The 17,108-nt window shown below is 42.9% G+C and overlaps 1 long non-coding RNA gene across 1 annotated transcript; it reads left to right on the top strand.

Annotated features, from left to right (window-relative positions):
- Positions 1-1,172: 1,172 nt before the first annotated feature.
- On the top strand, positions 1,173-16,094 carry LOC123280829 (uncharacterized). Its single transcript, XR_006520080.2, has 5 exons — positions 1,173-1,261; positions 1,396-1,536; positions 2,034-2,249; positions 4,332-4,506; positions 12,025-16,094. It is a non-coding gene; the product is annotated as an uncharacterized lncRNA (long non-coding RNA).
- Positions 16,095-17,108: the final 1,014 nt, after the last annotated feature.

The raw sequence follows: 17,108 nt of genomic DNA, 5'->3' as shown, positions 1-17,108 counted from the left end.
CTCGATGGGACTTTATGTTTGTTCTGCTTGGATTTTATTGAGCTTCTTGTATCTGTGAGTTTATAGTTTTCATCAATTTTGGGAAATTTTCAGCCATTATTTTTTCAAAATTTTTTTCTCTCTCTCCTGGGACTCAAATTACAGGTGTGTTCCACCCCTTGATGTTGTCTCACAGGTAACTGAAGATCTTTTTTTTTTTTAAGTCTTTTTTCTTTGGACAGTTTCTACTGCAATGTCTTCAATTCACTGGTCCTTTCTTCTGCATTATCTCATTTGCTCTTAATCCCATTCAAAGCATTTTTCATTTCAAATATTGCATTTTTCACCTCTAGAACTTTCATTTGGATCTTTCGTATCTTCCATTTCTTCCTTCATTGTGTTTAGGTTTTCCTCTGTCTCCCTAAGCATGTGAGGCACTTTTCTAATAGGTGTTTTAAAGTTCTTGTTTGCTAAATCCATCATCTCTGTCATTCCTGGGTCTGTTTCTATGGATCGATTTTTCTCTTGGTTGTGGATCGTATTTTCCCATCTTGATGCGTGCTTGGCAAGTTTTGCTTGGTTGCAGTATATTGTGAATTTTACCTTCTTGGGCACTGGATTTTGCTGTAGTTCTTTAAATGGTGCTCTACTTGTTCTGGCAGGCAGTTAAGTTGCCGACAGCAGTTTGATTCCTGTGAGGCTTGCTTTAAGCTTTGTTAGGGTGCTTCCTGAGCAACAGTGAGTCTCTGGGCTAATTTAGCCCCACTACTCTGACAATGCCCTTCTGAGGACTCTACCTGATGCTCTGTGTGTTATGAAGTCTTTCCACTCTGGCTAATGGGAACAGAATTCCATGAGCTCCAGGAATTTTGAGGGCTCTTGCTTTCCAGTGTTTTGTGTCTCCCCCGGTCCCTGCCCAGATTTATGTAGCTTTCTCTCACATGCACAGATCTGTACTCAGCCAAAGGCTCAATCTGCACATCTTTGGAGCTCACTCTCTGGGCGGGTCCCTCCTCTCTAATATGCTGCCTCTCAAACTCCAGCCATCTTGGCTTCTCTGAACTCCTATCTCTCAATCCAGTGAGGCCACCAGGCTCTGTTTGAGTTCCCCTTCCCAATGCTGCAGCCTAGAAACCATCTCCAGCTAGTCAGCTAAAGCAATCATAGGACTGACCTTATTTTTTTTTCCCCCTTTTTTTCAGGAACCACAATCCTGTACTGACTATTGTCTAAGGTCTGAAACCATTGCCTCATAGTTTGTCCAGATTTTTAGTTGTTTAAGGTAAGAGAGTAAATCCTTGGAGTCTTTGTTAACTCCATCATGGCCAGAAACAGAAGTTCTCTCAATGCATATTTAAATATATAATATATGACATTTTACATCATGATGTCTTCACTTATTTTTGTCATTCGCAGATTTTTGTCATTTTTTCATTTTATTTCGTGATTTTGGTAAACATCATTTTAAACTGGGAGTCCATTAATTCACTTATCAAACAGCCATCAACTGAGTAACTCCTATGCTCCAGGCTCTGGATAAAGCAGTGGACAAAACAGGTAAGATCGCCACTCCCTGGGTGCTTTTAGTCTAGGGGAGGGAAGACAGGCCAAAGACAAGAAATAAATGAGCAAAACACAGAGTAATAAGAGCTGTACAAGGCGGCGATATGTTGGAGAGTGACAAGGGTAGGTACTGAAGACGGTGTTTAGGGAAGTCCTCTCTGAGGGAAGATATGAGATCTAAGTCCTGAAGGAGTTTAGGAGCAGCCATGTGCAGGAGTGTTCTGGTCAGAAAGAACATGAGGGCAAGAGCCCTGGGAAAGTGGCAAGCCTGGCGTGTGGGAGGGACAGAGGGAAGACCAGTTTGATTAGAGGATAACGAGCAAGTGGGGAAAGCGGTTCCAGATAAAATCAGGCAGGTAGTCAGGGGCCAAGCTTTTGTGGGACAAAGAAGGCCATGCGAGTGCATAATTTATTTACTTAATTATACCATTACATAATTGACTTATTCTTGCCCTGTTGAAACTTCAAGTTTTTGCTTTTTTTTGAGGAAGATTAGCCCTGAGCTAACATCTGCCACCAATCCTCCTCTTTTTGCTGAGGAAGACTAGCTCCATGCCCACCTTCCTCTACTTTATATGTGGGATGCCTGCCACAGCATGGCTTGACAAGTGGTGCATAGGTCTGCACTGGGGATCTGAACTGGTGAACCCCAGGCCACCAAAGTGGAATGTGTGAACTTCAGTGCTGCGCCACTGGGCTGGCCCCAGGTTTGTGCATTTTAAAATGTTTTATCATAAACGACACACCAATAAACATCTTTGTTTGTTTGTTTTCTATGCTTAGAAGTATTTCAATATGGCAGAATTCCAGGACTGGGATTAAAGTGTCAGACGGTATGTAGCAGAGGCCGTTGGACCCCTGGGATTCCTTTTACAGTCAGGGGCGTCCTTCCACCAGCTGCTGCGGGGGCTGCTGATGACTCACACCTTGGATGACAGGAGCCTCCTCCCCAGATGCCTGAGAATGACACTCTCCACAGCCTACAGCTAGTGACTGGCTGGTGTGGGGATATAAAAACGCCCACCTCCTTGCCTCAATGCAAGACAAACTCTGCGGTGCCATTTATACTCCCCAGAGCTCCCAGAAGGACCAGGTTGAGGCCACATTTCTCCTGAGGCCACATTCCTGTTTAGCTTCTTCTCTTTCATTATTCTGTTCCCCTCCCTCCCTCTCAAGTTTCTTCTAGAGCACTTCTCATAAATATCACCTGCACAAGGATCCCCACATCAAGATTTCCCACTAGGGAACCTGACCTAAGACAGGATATGAAACTTTTGAAGATTCCTGACTTACTAAATTCTTATTAAGAATTCTATCTTTAGAAACATTATGTTCACTGAAGACAATGTGCCATTTACTTAGTTACCATGAAGAGCAGGAAGCACTTGCAGGTGGCTGATGGGTAGTTGAAGGATAACTAAAGGTCGTGAGTTGAAGGACTAATTGTGGTGGAATGAAGCTACATGTAGAATGAGGATTAAGATTCCATTGGATTTGGACAGGTTAGGAGTATGTTTGTGAAGACTTAGGAATAGCCAGACTTAACCTCAAATGAGAGTAGGCCATGTGGAAACATCCAGGTGAACTTGTTGCTCCTTTTTCTCAGCAACACTGAGAGCCTGCAAGTTACCTCACTGGTCCCAGAGCACATATTCCATTTTCCCCTAAAGGAGTCTGCCAGTTGATCCCAGAGGCCCTGTGGCTTTAAGATAGGAGGACAAGAGAACAGAAACACTAAAGCCAGGGGTGGGAGCAATGGTCAAAAGAAAGAAAGGGACAAATTGAGAGTTGGGAACGAGAGTTCAGACCAGGGGAGGAAAACTCAGGATATCCTGACAACCTGACACTTCAATCATGATTCTTCTTTTCTTTCCTCAATGGAGAAGAAGGTAGTTCTCCGAGAAAGCTGAAGATGAGCAGTAGCTATTACACACACACATACACCGTCCCCCCACCACCAATTAGTCTTCCCCAATGCCCCATCTCCCCACCATCTCCCTATCCATTGAAGAAAGGATCTTAGATAAGGGAAGTACCCTCTTACTGAGAGTCTGGGCAGATTCCAACCTGGCTTCCAAAGTAGATGGTAGTTCTACTGCCAAGCATTTCTGAAGAGGCTGAGATCTAGAATCATTAACAAATTCAACCAAATGTGAAGAAAATGAGAAAAGACTACGTGCAGGAAGGCAGTTAGTCTTACTCTGGATTCTTGTGCTATGTCTCCCTACGTCAGAATGAGAATAGCAATGATTAAGTACACACCTGAATATACCCCTTATGTACTCAACACGGTCCTTCAGACTCTAAGGTGGCATGTCCATTGAGTTAACTTTCCAGGACTGTGGATGGGTCTCACTGAGCCAGTCACGGTTATAGTAATAACTAAAATTTGCACAGGACTTTACAGCTTCCAAAATACTCTCCAAAATATTGTTATTTAGCCACCATTCATCCGTAAACTAGTTACTCATTATTGTTGTTGTTTTAATTTTTTCAGGTGAGTACACTGAGAGAGCAATTAAATAACTTGCCCAAGATCCCATAGCCAAGAAGAGGCAATCCTTTTCTTCTGAGTCTGAATCCTGTACAGTTCTCACCCTATCCACCTGCCTTGTTCCCTTCTCTGCTTACTGGAGTCTTGCATCCTCATGTTCAGGGCTGAGTTCTAGGATTCTGGAAAGGGTAAGAGGGAGTTGGCTATCTATGGGCTGCTGAAAGCCTACTCTCTCAAGGGGACCTTCCCATATTTGCTGGAAGAGGAGAATTTATCCTACTCTTTTTTATTTTAGGGTACAGCTCCCAACTTCCTGGACATAAGAAGTACTTCTTTCTCTGCCTGATTTGCTCCTCTGTTGCTCCCAAGATGGCGGACCTCTCCATAGCAATGGGAAGACAGCAAGATGTATGAACCTACCCCTGGAAGCAAAAGCACTGACCTCACGTAATTCCCTGGACATGTAAGAAGTGAGTGGGGGTATCTCTGGCCACTGTGAATGTTGAGCATATTGTTTTATAACCCTGTCCTACAGGCTCTCCTTTTCTCTCCCACATCCAGACCTAACTAATCTGCGATGATAGAACGCCATTTCTTTCTCTCATTACCATTAATTAAGTGCCATTAGGAAGGCAAATACTCTGCCTAAAACAAATAAATCACTTAACACATTCCAGAGACAAATTTAAATTATTTAAATTATTTTTAGATAATCTGTCCCTTTAGATTCTCCAAACCATTACTGTGTTCCCTAGTAGGAATAATTGAGAACTGACACAAAAAGAAACTCAAGGGAAGCTCAAAGTCCTGGGGCTATAGCTGACTTGCAGAGCAAAGCCTTGCTGTGGAAGGAAGTCTACAGTGATAGCATTTGGGAGAGTTTGTCATTCCGAGGAATACAGTGGTAGTAATTTCAGGATTTGTCAGCTCTGACTCATAGTGAAGCATGCTGCGCTGTGGGTTTAGACCGAGCTCTGGATTGGACGGCTTCCCAAGGCAGAGTCACCCAACAGGCCTGGGAAGCTCATTAATCCTCATCAGGGCGTGATTACTGTAGCCAAATCAAGCCATCCGTGAGCACAAATGCCCTGTTGAGACTCCCGGGCTGGGATGTCGGGGGCAAGACTGGTGCAGAAACGGGTATAGAAGAGCCTCTAGACTAGAGGCCCCCCTCCCCTGCTCAAAGGAGCAAAGGCAGCTCAGTTCAGAGAGGGAAGGGCTGGGGCTGTGATGGTGGCAGAAGGGCGGAGACCAGAGGAGGATGAGTGGCTTCCCCTCCCCCCGAGAGTAGTCATGCCTGTCATTCCTTGGCGTGACAGAGGCAAGCTAAACAGCCATGCCCGTGCCTGCAGGTCTGTTGGCCAACCCAAGAGGTCCTTTGGGGGTGAACAGAGCTAGAAGATTCTGCTTCTCTGGTCAGAAACATTGAGCACTGACTTTGGAGAGCCCTGCCTCAGTTTTGGAGACAACCAGGCAGAGACAAAAGGAAAAAGAAGAGGTGGTTGCCCTAGGAACTGCTGGGGTAACAAGGCAGAGTTCTGGGTCAGATACCAATGCTCTGAGAGGTATTTAGGAACAGGCTGTGGAAGTGCTTTGTGAACTAGAGTCCCCCTATTCCGAACATTCTATGCTTCCAGTTTCTTGGAGGAGACTGGATAAATATACATTGAAAATACACAAATGCTAAGCAACAGGAAATATAATGATGGCGTCAAGCCTCGGCCTTCTGCCTTGAGCATAGTCTTCATAGATTGTCGCCCTTAGCCAGGCCCCAGACCACTGACAGTAGGGCTGAAGACTGGCCACAGCGGACAGAGGGTGTACATGGGGATTCTAGCCGAAATTTCAGAGAGCTGCTTATAGAGCAGACTGGAAGGAGAGAACTGTATAAAAAGGACTCTTTTTTTCTAACTTGAGGCTGAAAAATCTCCTCTTCGCTCTTGGGGAGAGAGACTCTGCTATTGTTTCGGTTAAGACATGAGCTTCCTGAAGACTGAGAAGATGATTCAGGTACCTGCCCTGGAAAGGTGGCTGGTGGTGAGAGGGGTAGGTGCAGAGGATTCAGGGCTGATGTGGGATTCACTGCCTCGTCTGCAGTGATTTAGGCAGCCCAGGACCCTGCCTTCTGTGGGCCAAAATCTTGAGATAGGTTTCCCCATGCAAACACGCAGGCAGTTGCCATGTGGATTATCTGAGATGCTTCTGTGTCTGCCCTGTAAATGTTTCAAGGGAAAATCATTTAGAGGTTATGGTAGGAAAGGAGAGAGACATCATGTCCAAAAGCTAAGCAGATTCAGGCAGGGCCAGGAAGGTTTTCTAGAAAAGAGGATTTCAAATCTGCTTGACTGAGGAAGGGGAGCTATCTTCTGTCTCACGCACGATCTGCAGATGCATCTCCGTGTAGCTCACCTCGTCTGCAGTGGTGGTACAGCTTTTAAACATTCAAATTGGTCACATCTCCTTGGGTGGATTGGAGCAAACTGAGGGAGTTTACTGAGCTCCTGCTGCTTGAGGAGGCTGTGTAGTGCGTTGGAAAGCACCTGGGTTCTGGTGCCAGAAAGAGTTGGGTTCAAGTCCTGCCTGGGCCACTTATCAGTCGTGTCTCAAATAAGTCGCTTGACCTCTCTGATTCCCCAGGGTCCTTAACTATAAAATGAGGATAATTACTCTACAGAGTTGGAGTGAGAATTAAATGTGACAATATACAGCACTGGGCCAAAAGCAGTTCCAGTTATTTCACTTCTGTGCATGTTAAAGCAGTCGGAGGGCAGGACCTGAGATGGAGATGGATTAAGGAGTTGGATGAACAGACATGCCCAACTTGGGGCCTTAACTATGCCTTTCTCTAATGAAGTGCCATCTGGAGGAGAACCCACCTGAACCCAGGCTGCCCATTCAAGATAGTAGCCCCTCACTCCAGAGACGCCTCCACATAGAACCTGTGACAGGCCCAGGACACACGAGCCATGTGGCCCATGCCTCATCATTACCTTTGGCAAACAGGGTCTCCCATAGGAACTCCCACTAAGCCCAGGCTCTGTAGCTGTGCCTGGACAACACAACACAATCTCAGCATTAAGGCCCAGGGGTTGTGCCGTGGCCCTGTCTGTGGTGTGTCTCCTTGGCATTAACCATATGGGCTGAGAAATGAAAAGTAATTTCAAAAGGGGAAATATTAGTTAAGATCATGTGAACAAACTTCCAGTAGATAAACTTTTTTCTTCTCATTTTTCAGCGCTATTTGTGTGTCATGTATGAGAATATGTCTGTCAAGGCTTCAATGTGCCAAATAAGAAAGAGGAATCCGAAGTCCTGGGTTACAGCTCCAGCTCTTATGAACCATGAGAGACTTTGGGCAAATCCTTTAATCTTGTTGAGCTTCACTGATCTCATCTGTAAAATGGGGAGACTAGTGCCTCTCTTAAAGGGCTGTGGCTAAGATCAAATAAAATAACGAATGGAAAAGCTGTTAATTAACTAGGGGTAAGAGTGATACAAATGGCAGCTAGTTTTTGCATGTCAAATGTTCACTGATCATCTGCTTGAAGCATCTATAATTATTGGGTTGACTTCATAGGCTATCTAATGATATCTTGGCAGACACTTGAGCCTGCTCCTTCTCTGCTCATTCAATCTTTACCTCAGTCTCAGCCCTCCGTTGGGTCAAAGGAACTGAGACACTGTTGACCCCATTGTGCCTGGGGCAGGTCAGATATTCCTGGATGGTCATTAAAGATCTTAGGGACAGAAGTGATGATTAGAATCTGCTGGCGTGAGTGTGAGGAGCCTTTCTCTGCTTGCCTTGCAAACCCTCTCAAGGCTCAGGTTGCTCCAACCTTTTCTTCAATAAGGGTAACAAAATAAAAGAAGAGAAGAGAAGAGAAAAGATTCACGGGACACTGGGAATGGGATGCTGACTGCCATGGCCTCCAAGTTGCCCCACCCACAAACCTTCTATAAAACACTTGACTGCGACAAAAGAGAAGTGATCTTCTCTCTCAAGTTCTCTCTCTTAGCTTTTCTTCCTCATGCACTTCCCTCTCAAACACTCCAAAGTTTATAGGCAGCTGGCCCTGTGGTCGGGTGGGAAATTTCCGTGTGCTCCGTGCACTCTGCTTCCATGGCCTGGGTTCACAGGTTTGGATCCTGAGCACAGACCTACTCCACTCATCAGCCATGCTGTGGAGGTGTCCCACATACAAAGTAGAGGAAGACTGGCAACGGATGTTAGCTCAGGGCAAATCTTCCTCACAAAAATACCGAAAAACAAAAGAAGTTTGCAGAGAACAAGGCTATAGCTACCTAGCTTGAAAACCAAAGAGTGGATGCAATTTCCAACCATTCTGCATGTGAGTTTACTGTTACTTGCTCATCTTGCTTTGAGCATAGACTACCCTGTCCTATCAATTTTCTTTCATTAAAAAAGTAAAACTATTTTCTAGCTATAAAATAATATATACTTGTTGTAGAAAATTTAGAAAATAAAGGAAATGATAAGAAAGAAAAAAAGAATTATCCATAATTCCACTACTGCTAACATCTTGGGTATATTTCCTTTCAGTGTTTTTATAGCCACAAAATGTGGATGATGTGTATACAGTTTTGTGTATTTTTCCTCTTAATGATATGACACGGAAGATTTCCTGTAATGCTAAAATTTTCAGGAAAACATGGATTTTAATGGCCACAATGTCCATTGTACAGATGAATCCTGAGTTATTTAACTGATTCCCTATTGTTCAATACTTAGGTGATTTTTATTTTTTTCCATTAAAAATAACACTCCTCTTAATATCCTTGTACATAAGTTTCCATGTCTCTGATTATTTCCTTAAGATTTATTGTTCTTAGTGCCATTGAATCAATTCTGACTCCTAGCAGCGCTGTGTACAGTAGAGCGGAACCCTGCCTGGTCTTTTTGCGCATCCTCTCACCTTCTGGCACTATATCAGACAATGTTCTGCTGTTATTCATAGGGTTTTCCTGGCCAGTGTTTCAGAAGTGGGTGGCCAGGTCCTTCTTCCTTGTCTGGAAGCTCTGCTGAAACCTGTCCACCATGGATGTCCCTGCTGGTATTTGAAATACTGGTGGCGTAGCTTTCAGTGTCACAGCAACATGCAGCTGCCACAGTATGACAACCGACAGATCAACCGACAGGTGGTGTGGTTCCCTGACTGGGAAACAAACCTGGGCTACAGGAGTGAGAGGGCCAAATCTTAACCACTAGACCACCAGGGCTGGCTTTGCTTAACATAAATTACCAGAAACAGAACTACCCGGTCAAAAGAGTAGGAACATTTCTGAAAATCTTGACATAAGGTGCCAAATTGCCCGCAAGAAAATAAGTACCAATTTACCCTTCCACTAATAGTGTATAATTGTACTCATTTCACCACATGCCCACCAAGGCTTCAAATTATCTCAACTTTAATCTTCGCTATTGTAATAAGTGAAAACTGGTTTGCTTTATTTTTCTGCAGTTCTCTTGTCCTGTCATTCCAGCCAGGGTACTCATTTGCTTGTTTGCTGCCTGTTTGTTGTGTAAGCCCTGCCCTCTTCCAAACAAAATCAGAAGTGTTCCAACTAGATAATGAGCCCTGAAAGCCAGTAATTTTCCCTCTTTGTGGCTTCTGTGACCGGCACAGTGCGCCTCACATATGTGATACTGATACATGTTTGGAGGTTATTTTTGAACCACACAGAGACGCTCAGTAACAGAATAAGGTATTCTCTCTTCTGCTGATGTCCGTGGCTCTATTACGTTCCCTTCGCCCAATTCTCATTGCTCCTAAATTTAATCTTAAATGCATATAACTATTTAGTAGTTTTGGGGGAGAAAAAACAAACAAAAAACTCCATCTCCTCAATTGGATTATCAGTCACTTGAGAGGAGGGGATGTGTCCTTTATTTCTCTTAGAAAAGATGAATACAGCACTGAGCATATGTGGACATTTCATTTTTCATTCGATAATTCACTCATTTAACAAGCATTATTGGGCACCCATTATATGTTAGGCGCTGCACTCCATGCTGAAGAAACTAGTTCACAGTCTGATAGAAGGAGTCGGGTATCGGGGCATACGGGATGTTACAAGAGCATTAAGAAGGGACCTCAAGCCCAGACTGGGGGAATCAAGGAGAGCTTCTTGAAGGAGACAGTAGCTGACAGGAGTTAGCCAATAAATAATATAGCTGAGGGGTTGAGTGTTTCAGGAAATGCTGGAGATGAGGCTGGGGAGTTGGGCAGAGGCTATTACTTATACAATGAGAATGAAAGCGACCAGTTTAGGGCTTTACCAGGCTGTGTGTAGGGACAATCCCACTAGCATCAATACCCAGCCCTCACAAGCTCTGCATCCCACCAGCTTGACTAAAGGAAGTCAAGACCCTTGCAAGAAATCAGTCATTTTAAGGGTCTTTTCCATCAAGTATAAGGGGACTCTCTGGAGAGAAAGTCCACGTTTCGATGAAACAAACTAGGTTATCACGTGCTACCACATCTATCCAGGCTGGAATTCTGCAGTTCCAAGTCTTAATGCTTCAACAAGGGTGCCAACACAAGGCTGGAACATTTTTCCTGTCATTGGCAAATAATACCCAGCAGTCTATTGAGCTTCATAATGTTGAAATTGGAGCATCATTGCTGCACCTGAAGACCAGGATTATTGCCACGGCTCTAGCAAAGTGGGACGGAAAAAGCTCTTACTGGGTACAGTTCAAATAAGGGTTCTACAGCAAGGCTGCCTGACTCCACAGTAACAGCTCTTTAAACTTCCACACAAGCCCCCTTTCTTCCAGGAGCCACACATGCTGCCAGAGTGGCTAGGTGAGACAAGTTCCAGTGTTAGCTTCCACAGTGAACCCAGAACACCATTCCCCTTGGGCTCTCTGGCCCAAATGCTGGATTTGATTCAAGAGGCCAGTTGCCTTCTTCTGTGTGATGATTTAGTTCCCAGGGCCTCCCCTACTTGTAATCATGCCTCCCTCAGGCCCACCCCAGTCCATCAGATGACTGAAATCCAACCAGAAACAAGGCTCAGACTCTTTCTCAGAGGCTGTACTGTTCAACTTCTGTGTAAATCAATGGATGTAAAAGGATATATGGAGAGAAGGTGGTTGCCTAACCATTCTTATCAAAGGCATTTGAACCCCATTTCCTGCCCAGACAACACTCCTGGCTTTGTTAAAGTACTTAGATTTTATTCTGGAGGCAAAGAGGATTCAATAAAGTTTTTATATAGCTTATTAGTATACTAATTAAGGATTAATATCCATAATATACAAAGAGCTCTCAGAAACTGATTAGAAAAGACAACCTAGTAGAAATGGGTAAATGACGTGAATAAGCAACTCATAGGAGAAAAAGTCCGAATGTCCAGTAAATATATGTAAAAGATGCTAATGAAAATAAAAATTAATGTAATATTACTTTATATCATTCAGACTGGTAAAAATTAGGAATGATAACACCTACTAGTGGTGAAAATGAAGAGGAAACAAATTCTCATACATTCCTGGATGAAATGTGGATTGCTACAAACTTTTTGGCAATCAGGCAAAGACTGCAAAATTTTAATACATAGCCCTTCAACTCAGTAATCGCATGGCTGAGAATCTAGCCTATAGAAATAAAAGCACCAGCACAGAGGATGCATGTGCAAAGGTGTTTATTGCTGCATTGTTGGTGGTTGGCAGAAGACTGAAAACAAAGTGAATGCCCAGCATTAGAGGAATGATTGAATAAATCACAGTGTGCATGTGCCATAAGGAATTATGCAGCCATTTAAAGGTATAAGTTGATCTATAGTAACTGACTTGGAGGGATTTCCTTGAAGTGTGATTAACTAAGAAAAGCCATATGCAAAGGTGTATATGTACTCTGATCCAATTTTCAGAAAATGAAGACATCTAATAGCAAAACAACAACTCTAAAACCTTTTATGTGCTTCTGTGTGTCTGTGTCTATTTTTCCCATTGTGTCTTGCAGATAGGAGTGGCCAATGAAATGTAAGTGGAAGTTCTGGATGAAGTGTTTGGTGAAGGTTTTTTTGCTCCTGGTCTTCCCTTTTTCTTATCTGAAATAAGGATGTGACAGCTGGCACTTTTACAGTCATTTTATGGCTTTGAAGATATGACAGTGTGAAAGATTGCAAGGCAGACAGTTTGAAAGAACCTGGTTCCCTGATCACTTTGTGGAGCCCTGGACATAGTACATACAAGAACCAACCCTCAAGGGATTAAACTTCTGTAGTTGGGTCACTATTATGAGTAGCCAAACACAATATATGATTATATGAGCAGGAGGAAAAGGTATGAACGTATACACACCAAGTTCTTAGCAATGGTTACCTGGGGTGAAGGTGGGGGTGCAGGGAGTAGAGAAAGAGAGAGAAGGAAAGTACAGAAAAAAAGGATTTAATAAAAGGTGCCCTTTATTGAAGACAAAACAGCATTATATTATCCCTTTCGTTTACAATTATATATTGACTCTTTCTGGGCCCTCTTTGGTCCTACTTAAAATTATTCCTCCCTTAGGGCCATCCTGTGGCATCTGAATTCCAATGAAGGACAAAGTTCAGATAATTTTCTCATATGATTGATGGACATAAAAAGGTGCCCAAAAGGATGATCATCAAAAAGTTGATGGAGGAATGGGGGTATTTCAGGGTCATGGGATGTCAGGTGGTCATTTCTTTCTTCCTTCAATTTGTATGATAGTTTTAATTTTTATATTGATCTTGTATTATTTGCATAATCAGAAAAGAACAACAAAGCTATTTTCACTGTGAACAGCAAAAACAACAAAAGGTTGGAGTGAGGCAAGACTGGAAACAAAATCAACAAGGAGAGTATTTTACTAATCCAGGTAAGAACGATGTGGGATGAACGCAGGTGACAACAATGGAGATGGAGAGATGTCAAAAGATTTAAGAAATAATGAGGTAGAATCAATAGGATGTACTGATTAATTGGAAGAGTGGGGGAAGGCAAGGTTTCCAGCTTAAACAAGTGGATGGAGACATTTGCCATTTCCTGAGATGAGAAACAGGAGGAAAAGCAACTGTTGAGGACATGGAGCATCTTCAAAATATTGATCCTATGCCTGACTCCAAATCAGAACAACGAGGCATGTGTTGCAGGTGATTCTAAGGCACAGAGGTGTCTGAGAAACACTGGTGAAGACCCCAAGATGGGACCAGAGGACTAGGAACTGTGAGACTAGGAAAACATGGTCAGAGGAGAAGGAGGAAAGCAAAGGAGGATATGTCCTGGAAATCAACAGAAGAGGAAGTTTCCGATGATTAGCACTGTGCTTGGTGCATAATTGGTGCTCAATAAATATTTATTAACTAAACAACTGAAGGAAGGGACAGTGGTGTCAAACACTGTCTAGGAGTCAAGAAAGATAAGGGCTGTAAATTATCCATTGGATTTAGCATCGAAGAGTTTACCTTGAAATCCTGTGGGGTCAGTTTGCGTTGTTGAGCGGTGAGGCATGAGAGTAAAAGTGCAATGAGTTGATGAGTGAATGAAAGATGACAAACTATCACATCATAAATCTGGGTTATGCCTGGGAAATCATATTTCTAAAACATATTTTGTGATATTGAAAAATGCTCACTCTACCTATAATATATATAACTCTGATTCCGGTATAAACTAGAGGCATAAAGAGCTGATTTAAGAGTGTATGCTCTGGAGCCAGACTGCTTGGGGCTGAATCTAGACTCTGACACTGAGTCGATGTGCAACTATGGGTAAGTCCCTCACTAGGTAATGGTGAGCCTGGCACACAGAATGCACTCAGTAAAGAGTCAGCTATTAAATATTAGATATATACACATGGAAACCCAAAAATGAGTGGCAAGATTATATAGTAATTTACTGTATAGTTTTGTGCAAATGTTCTGTAATGAACGTGTACTACTTTTATAATTAGAGAAAGATGTAAAATGATATTTAACAACAACGAAAAAGCTTTGCTGTTAAAGGAAAGATAAAGAAAAGGGATTAACTAAAGGGTATATGGTTGATGTTTCATATGTTCATGATAGGACAGACATTTGCCTGTTCCTGGCTTTTGGAAAAGAGCCTGAAAGGAGTTGAGGGTGACAGCTGTGGCAGCAATGTTTCTGAGGGGAAGAAGGGAAGGGAGCATGAGTGTGATTTGAGGAATCAGCCTTGGACAGGACGTCTTCCTGCGATAGGACTGGAAAGAATTTGTGAGTAGGTATGCCATAATTTGTAGGTGCAGAGACAGGAAGTTGAGGAAGTTAATGACTGATAGTCTTGATGTCTATTACAGATGCCAGCAAGGCTGTCTTCTGAGAGGGGGAAATTTAGAATAGCCACCAGAGGGAATGAAGGAGGAAACTGACACACAGAGACATTGCCAAGTGGCACCAAGCCTCTGGCTCTGGATGGAGACGTGACTCTGCCACAGCCCTGACCTATGTCACCTCCAGAGTAGCAGATGTATCCACTGTTCTGTCACACAGCTCTGGCATGCTTGTGGCTTGCTCTGGATCCTTGATTGAATTGCTTCCCACGTGAATTCCACTCCTTCTCCTTCTTACTTACAGAAATCCTACTCAGTCTGCAAGGCCCAGCTCAGGTTTGCTTATTCACTTATTCAGATATTCGCTCATCCAATTTCCAGTTGGTCTCTCAGAACCCCATGGCTTCTGGGTTCTAGAACATGCAAAAGCCACCTATGGCCTTTTCTCATTGATAACTGTGCTATCTGATCATGAGAGAGTCACTTCAGGACAGGGGCTTGCCTTGAAGTCTGACTTCCTGATGATTTTTGATTGGGGGCCAGTATTATATTCAGTCTGTGTATGAATGTACATGTGCTTCCTTTACTTCTGCTATTAGGGATTTCATTTACTGGAGGGGAAGCACCTGTAATCCCTGTTTGGAAAAATGTCTGCTTAATGGCAATTCTCCCGGATGTGACCCACTTGACAATAAAAGTTCCAATGGAATCAGGTCTCACTGTAGCCCAGTTGATGTGTAGATACAATCAGACATTTGGCTAGCTGGTTGGAAATGACTAGGTTCTCCAGAGAGCTTAATCCCCACCATACCTTTTCTCTGATTTTATCAGGATCTCCAGTGCTTCCATCTCTCCATTTTCTACCAATTCAGCCTACCTCCTGGCATGTTTCTTCTACATCCTGCCTGAAACCCATGGCACATCTTCTGGCATTCTTAGCATCCAAGCTCCCTGATTTTCCTATCACATCTTTTTTTACAGATCATCAGCCTTGGATCAATCCAGCCATCTCTTCTGCTTCTACGTCAGGGCTACTGAGTCCTTCATCAGGGCCTAGGTTTTTGCTCCAACATGGCCAGTAGGGATTTGAAGGGCCAAAAGACAAGGATTCAGCCCTGATGTCACTGGTGGGAATTAGCGGGACTGCAGGACCAAGGACTGGCCCCACAGTAGCCAGGACATTGGTTACATACAGGGAGATTGAGCAAATATATAATATATTGAGGATAATGAAAGCCAATTTTCCCAATGTTACTGAAGCGAGATACAAATACAGAAGGGGGAAGGCTAAAATAAACTCTGTGATGTTGGATTGAAATTAAAGGTATTGGGGAAAACTCATGGTTTTTAATAGATAGATGTGGAAATAGATATAGATGGGCATGCATGTATATATATTTCCTAGCTCTGTCCACTGAAAGGACAGGAGCCTAGAAGCAATTAATGACACCCCAGTAGCAATGTGCACACTGAGTACCCCGATTCTGGTTTATGAATATCACCTCCCACTAAAAGGAATCAAGCCTCCTTGGAGAAATGGCTGATTTCAGGACAAGGACAGGGAAGTATAAGATGAACCTAGAGCTTGTTACCAAAAGTAACAAAGTGCTCAAAGAACGATGGAGACATCATACCAAAAGGACACAGGAGATAACTTGAAGGAATTCCTATGGGCCAAATGTGGGGCAATTTGAAGATCAAAAAAATAATAATAGCAATAGATTATAAGTCATTGAATAAAATAGGAATCTATGAGTCCATACAATTGACTTTTAACAAAAATTAAGAATTTGTGGGGCTTATAAAATATGTAGAAATAATTAAATGTATTACAACAATAGCACCAAAGCCAGAAAGGTGGTAAATATAAAGATACTATTGAGGGGTCTGCCTTGTGGCGCAGCAGTTAAGTTTGTATGTTCTGCTTCAGCAGCCTGGGGTTCGGTGGTTCAGATCCTGGGTGCAGACCTACACACAGCTTGTCAAGCCATGCTGTGGCAGGCATCCTATATATAAAGTAGAGGAAGATGGGCACGGATGTTAGCTCAGGGCCAGTCTTCCTCAGCAAAAAGTGGAGGATTGGTAGCAGATGTTAGCTCAGGGCTAATGTTCCTCAAAAAAAAAAAAAAAAAAAGGATACTATTGTGTGTTTCTTATATTATACATGACGTGATGTAATATTATAGTATGATTTCAAGATATATCAGTGATAAGTTATGGATGCACACTATAATTTCTAGAGCAACTACTAAAATAAACAAAACTCCATGAGAAACAGCTAAACGCCAATAGAGAAGATAAAATGGAATGCTAAAAAGCTTTTTTGCTTTATATAAAAGAAAGCAGGAAAGGAGGTAAAAAAGAACAGAGAACAGATGGGATAAACTGAAAATAAATAGCGAGAGTGGACTTGAACCCAGCTGTATCAATAACTACACTAAATATAAATGGTCCATTCACTACAATTAAAAGGCAGGCTGGATATAGGACAGTCCAGGAAGCCCTCACTATGAAGGTGTAATTGAGCAAATACTTGAAGGAGAAGAGGTAGCAAGACATGTAGATAACTAGGGTCAGAGTGTTCCAGGCAGAGGGAAGAGCATGTGTGAGACTGATACTGACTATTTCAAAAAGGAGAGCTGATTAGCAGACACTGCTCGGAGATGAGGCTGCCTGAATTCTTAATGACTGAAACATCCAGAAATATTCCTAGAATATATTCTGGCAAGTTATCATGGCCTCAGAACTTTGCAGGAATAGCCCTTAGAACATGACTAGTTCTGATTCTCAAC

The sequence above is a fragment of the Equus asinus genome, chromosome 25 (assembly GCF_041296235.1).
Source record: "Equus asinus isolate D_3611 breed Donkey chromosome 25, EquAss-T2T_v2, whole genome shotgun sequence".
NCBI classification, from domain to species: domain Eukaryota; kingdom Metazoa; phylum Chordata; class Mammalia; order Perissodactyla; family Equidae; genus Equus; species Equus asinus.
Note: the sequence above shows the minus strand (reverse complement) of the source record. Positions and strands in the feature narration are given on the sequence as shown.